We start from the raw sequence: 6,000 nt of genomic DNA, 5'->3' as shown, positions 1-6,000 counted from the left end.
GTTACAAGGTGTGAACTTGAGTAAGACTCAAAGCTCGACCACGGCAGAAGATAGAAAGAGAATGAAAGTCATTCCCTATGCCTCAGCCATAGGTTCTATAAAGTATGCCATGCTGTGTACCAGATCTATTGTATACCCTACACTGTTTTTTTGGCAAGGGAGTACAATAGTGATCTAGGAGTAGATCACTGGACAGCGGTCAAAGTTATCCTTAGTGAAATAAGGATATGTTTCTCGATTATGGAGGTGACAAAAGGTTCGTCGTAAAGGGTTACGTCGATGCAAATTTTGACACTGATCCAGATGACTCTAAATCTCAATCTGGATACATATTAAAAGTGGGAGCAATTAGCTAGAGTAGCTCTATGCAAAGCATTGTTGACATAGAAATTTGCAAAATACTTACGGATCTGAATGTGGCAGACCCATTGACTAAACTTCTCTCACAAGCAAAACATGATCACACCTTAGTACTCTTTGGGTGTTAATCACATAGCGATGTGAACTAGATTGTTGACTCTAGTAAACCATTTGGGTGTTGGTCACATGTCGATGTGAACTATGGGTGTTAATCACATGGTGATGTGAACTATTGGTATTAAATCACATGGCGATGTGAACTAGATTATTGACTCTAGTGCAAGTGGGAGACTGAAGGAAATATGCCCTAGAGACAAGAATAAAGTTATTATTTATTTCCTTGTATCATGATAAATGTTTATTATTCATGCTAGAATTGTATTAACCGGAAACATAATACATGTGTGAATACATAGACAAATAGAGTGTCACTAGTATGCCTCTACTTGACTAGCACGTTGATCAAAGATGGTTATGTCTCCTAACCATAGACATGAGTTGTCATTTGATTAACGGGATCACATCATTAGGAGAATGATGTGATTGACTTGGCCCATTCCGTTAGCTTAGCACTTGATCATTTAGTTTGTTGCTATTGCTTTCTTCATGACTTATACATGTTCCTATGACTATGAGATTATGCAACTCCCGTTTACCGGAGGAACACTTTGTGTGCCACCAAACGTAACTGGGTGATTATAAAGGTGCTCTACAGGTGTCTCCGAAGGTACTTGTTGGGTTGGCGTATTTCGAGATTAGGATTTGTCACTCCGATTGTCGGAGAGGTATCTCTAGGCCCACTCGGTAATGCACATCACTGTAAGCCTTGCAAGCATTGCAACTAATGAGTTAGTTGCGGGATGATGTATTACGGAACGAGTAAAGAGACTTGCCGGTAACGAGATTGAACTAGGTATAGAGATACCGGCGATCGAATCTCGGGCAAGTAACATACCGATGACAAAGGGAACAACGTATGTTGTTATGCGGTTTGACCGATAAAGATCTTCGTAGAATATGTAGGAGCCAATATGAGCATCCAGGTTCCGCTATTGGTTATTGACCGGAGACGTGTCTCGGTCATGTCTACATAGTTCTCGAACCCGTAGGGTCCGCACGCTTAAAGTTTGATGACGGTTATATTGTGAGTTTATGTGTTTTGATGTACCGAAGGTAGTTCGGAGTCCCGGATGAGATCGGGGACATGAAGAGGAGTCTCGAAATGGTCGAGACGTAAAGATCGATATATTGGACGACTATATTCAGACATCGGAAAGGTTCCGAGTGATTCAGGTATTTATCGGAGTACCGGGGAGTTACGGGAATTCGCCGGGGAGTGTATGGGCCTTATTGGGCTTTAGGGGAAAGAGAGAGAGGCAGGCCACGCACCCTCCCAAGGCCTAATCTGAATTGGACTAGGGGGAAGGGCTACGCCCCCTCCTTCCTTCTCTTCTCTTTTCCCTTTCCTTTTCTCCTACTCCTACTACTTGGAAGGGCTCCTAGTTCTACTAGGAAAGGGGGAATCCTACTCCCAGTGGGAGTAGGACTCCCCTAGGGCGCGCCATAGAGAGGGCCGGCCCCTCCCCTCCTCCACTCCTTTATATACGTGGCCAGGGGCACCCCATAGACACAACAATTGATTTGTTGATCTTTTAGCCGTGTGCGGTGCCCCCTCCACCATAGTCCACCTCGATAATACTGTAGCGGTGCTTAGGCGAAGCCCTGCGTCGGTATAACATCATCATCGTCACCACGCCGTTGTGCTGACGAAACTCTCCCTCAACACTCGGCTGGATCAGGGTTCGAGGGACGTCATCGGGCTGAACGTGTGCTGAACTCGGAGGTGTCGTGCGTTCGGTACTTGATTGGTCGGATCGTGAAGACGTACGACTACATCAACCGCGTTGTGCTAACGCTTCCGCTTTCGGTCTACGAGGGTACGTAGACAACACTCTCCCCTCTCGTTGCTATGCATCACCATGATCTTGCGTGTGCATAGGAATTTTTTTGAAATTACTACGTTCCCCTACATCTTCAAGGGTACATGACCATAAAAGATATTACTCATATAAATAGAACAACCATTATTCTCGGATTTAAATGACTAACCGTCTCGCATCAAACAAGATCCAGATATAATGTTCATGCTCAATGCTGGCACCAAATAATAATTATTCATGTCTAAAACTAATCACGAAGGTAGATGTAGAGGTAGCGTGCCGACCTCTATCACATAGACTTTGGAACCATTTCCCACGCGCATTGTCACCTCGTCCTTAGCCAATCTTCGCTTAATCCGTAGTCCCCATTTCGAGTTGCAGATATTAGCAACAGAACCAATATAAAATACCCAGGTGCTACTGCGAGCATTAGTAAGGTACACATCAATAACATGTATATCACATATACCTTTGTTCACCTTGCCATCCTTCTTATCCGCCAAATACTTGGGGCAGTTCCGCTTCCAGTGACTAGTCCCTTTGCAGTAGAAGCACTCAGTCTCAGGCTTAGGTCCAGACTTGGGTTTCTTCACTTGAGCAGCAACTTGCTTGCCGTTCTTCTTGAAGTTCCCCTTCTTCCCTTTACCCGTTTTTTTGAAACTGGTGGTCTTGTTGACCATCAACACTTGATGCTCATTCTTGATTTCTACCTCCGCGGCCTTTAGCATCGCGAAGAGCTCAGGAATTATCTTATCCATCCCTTGCATATTATAGTTCATCATGAAGCTCTTGTAGCTTGGTGGCAGTGATTGAAGAATTATGTCAATGACACTATCATCCGGAAGATTAACTCCCAGTTGAATCAAGTGATTGTTATACCCGGACATTTTGAGTATATGCTCACTGACAGAACTATTCTCCTCCATCTTGCAGCTGTAGAACTTATTGGGGATTTCATATCTCTCAATCCAGGCATTTTCTTGAAATATTAACTTCAACTCCTGGAACATCTCATATGCTCCATGACGTTCAAAACATCGTTGAAGTCCCGGTTCTAAGCCGTAAAGCATGGCACACTGAACTATCGAGTAGTCATCAGCTTTGCTCTGCCAGACGTTCATAACATCGGGCGTTGCTCCTGCAGCGGGTTTGGCACCTAGCAGTGCTTCCATGACGTAATTCTTCTGTGCATCAATGAGGATAATCCCCAAGTTACGGACCCAGTCCCTGTAATTGCTACCAATTCTTTCAACTTTGCTTTCTCAAGGAACACATTAAAATTCAACGGAACAAAAGCACGGGCCATCTATCTACAACAACATAGACATGCAAAATACTATCAGGTACTAAGTTCATGATAAATTAAAGTTCAATTAATCAAATTACTTAAGAACTCCCACTTAGACAGACATCCCTCTAATCATCTAAGTGATCACATGATCCATATCAGCTAAACCATGTCCGTCATCACGTGAGATGGAGTAGTTTTCAATGGTGAACATCACTATGTTGATCATATCTACTATATGATTCACGCTCGACCTTTCGGTCTCAGTGTTCCAAGGCCATATCTGCATGTGCTAGGCTCGTCAAGTTTAACCCGAGTATTCTGCGTGTGCAAAACTGGCTTGCACCCATTGTATGTGAACGTAGAGCTTATCACACCCGATCATCACATGGTGTCTCGGCACGACGAACTTTCACAACGGTGCATACTCAGGGAGAACACTTATACATTGAAATTTAGTGAGAGATCATCTTATAATGCTACCGTCGATGTAAGAAAAATAAGATGCATAAAAGATAAACATCACATGCAATCAATATAAGTGATATGATATGGCCATCATCATCTTGTGCCTTTGATCTCCATCTCCAAAGCACCGTCATGATCACCATCGTCACCGGTGCGACACGTTGATCTCCATCGTAGCATCGTTGTCGTCTCGCCAACTATTGCTTCTACGGCTATCGCTGCCGTTTAGTGATAAAGTAAAGCAATTACATGGCGGTTGCATTTCTTACAATAAAGCGACAACCATATGGCTCCTGCCAGTTGCCGATAACGCTGTTACAAAACATGATCATCTCATACAATAGAATTTAGCATCATGTCTTGACCATATCACATCACAGCATGCCCTGCAAAAACAAGTTAGACATCCTCTACTTTGTTGTTGCAAGTTTTACGTGGCTGCTACGGGCTGAGCAAGAACTGTTCTTACCTACGCATCAAAACCACAACAATATTTCGTCAAGTATGTGATGTTTTAACCTTCACAAGGACTGGGCATAGCCACACTCAATTCAACTAAAGTGGAGAAACTGACACCCGCCAGCCACCTGTGTGTGAAGCACATCGGTAGAACCAGTCTCGCGTAAGTGTACGTGTAATGTCGGCCCGGGCCACTTCATCCAACAATACCACCGAACCAAAGTATGACATGCTGGTAAGCAGTATGACTTGTATCGCCCACAACTCACTTGTGTTCTACTCGTGCATATAACATCTACGCATAAACCATGCTCGAATGCCACTATTGGGGACGTAGTAATTTCAAAAAAAATCCTACGCACACGCAAGATCATGGTGATGCATAGCAACGAGAGGGGAGAGTTTCGTCCACATACCCTCGTAGACCGTAAGTGGAAGCGTTATGACAACGTGGTTGATGTAGTCATACGTCTTCACGATTGACCGATCCTAGTACCGAACGTACGGCACCTCCGTGATCTGCACACGTTTAGCTCGGTGACGTCCCACGAACTCACGATCCAGTAGAGCTTCGAGGGAGAGTTCCGTCAGCATGACGGCGTGATGACGGTGTTGATGAAGCTACCAACATAGGGCTTCGTCTAAGCACCGCTACGATATGACCGAGGTGGATTATGGTGGAGGGGGGCACCGCACACGGCTAAAAGATCAATGATCAACTTGTGTGTCTATGGAGTGCCCCCCTCCTCGGTATATAAAGAAGTGGAGGAGGGGGAGGGGGCTGGCCTCCTAGGCGCGCCCTAAGGGGAGTCCTACTCCCACCAGGAGTAGGACTCCAACCCTTCCAAGAGTAGGAGTAGGAGGGAAGGAAGGAGGGGAGAGGGGGAAGGAAAAAGGGGGGCGCCCCCCTACCTTGTCCAATTCGGACTAGAGGGGGAGGGGGCGCGTGGCCTGCCCTGGCCGCCCCTCCTCTTCTACACCAAGGCCCATGAGGCCCATTACACTCCCCGGGGGGTTCTGATAACCCCCCGGTACTCCGATATTCATCCGAACTTGCCCGGAACCCTTCCGAAGTCCAAACATAGTCATCCAATATATCGATCTTTATGTCTCGACCATTTCGGGACTCCTCGTCATGTCCGTGATCATATCCGGGACTCCGAACTACCTTCGGTATATCAAAACACATAAACTCATAATACCGATCGTCAACGAAAGTTAAGCGTGTGGACCCTACGGGTTTGAGAACTATGTAGACATGACCGAGACACATCTCCGGTCAATAACCAATAGCTGAACCTGGATGCTCATATTGGTTCCTACATATTCTACGAAGATCTTTATCGGTCAAACCGCATAACAACATACGTTGTTCCCTTTGTCATCGATATCTTACTTGCCCGAGATTCGATCGTCGGTATCTCAATACCTAGCTCAATCTCGTTACTGGCAAGTCTCTTTACTCATTCTGTAATACATCATCCC

Source organism: Triticum urartu, chromosome 1A, assembly GCF_056163025.1.
Source record: "Triticum urartu cultivar PI428250 chromosome 1A, HENAU_Tu73, whole genome shotgun sequence".
NCBI classification, from domain to species: Eukaryota; Viridiplantae; Streptophyta; class Magnoliopsida; order Poales; family Poaceae; genus Triticum; species Triticum urartu.
This window is presented reverse-complemented; position numbering follows the sequence as displayed.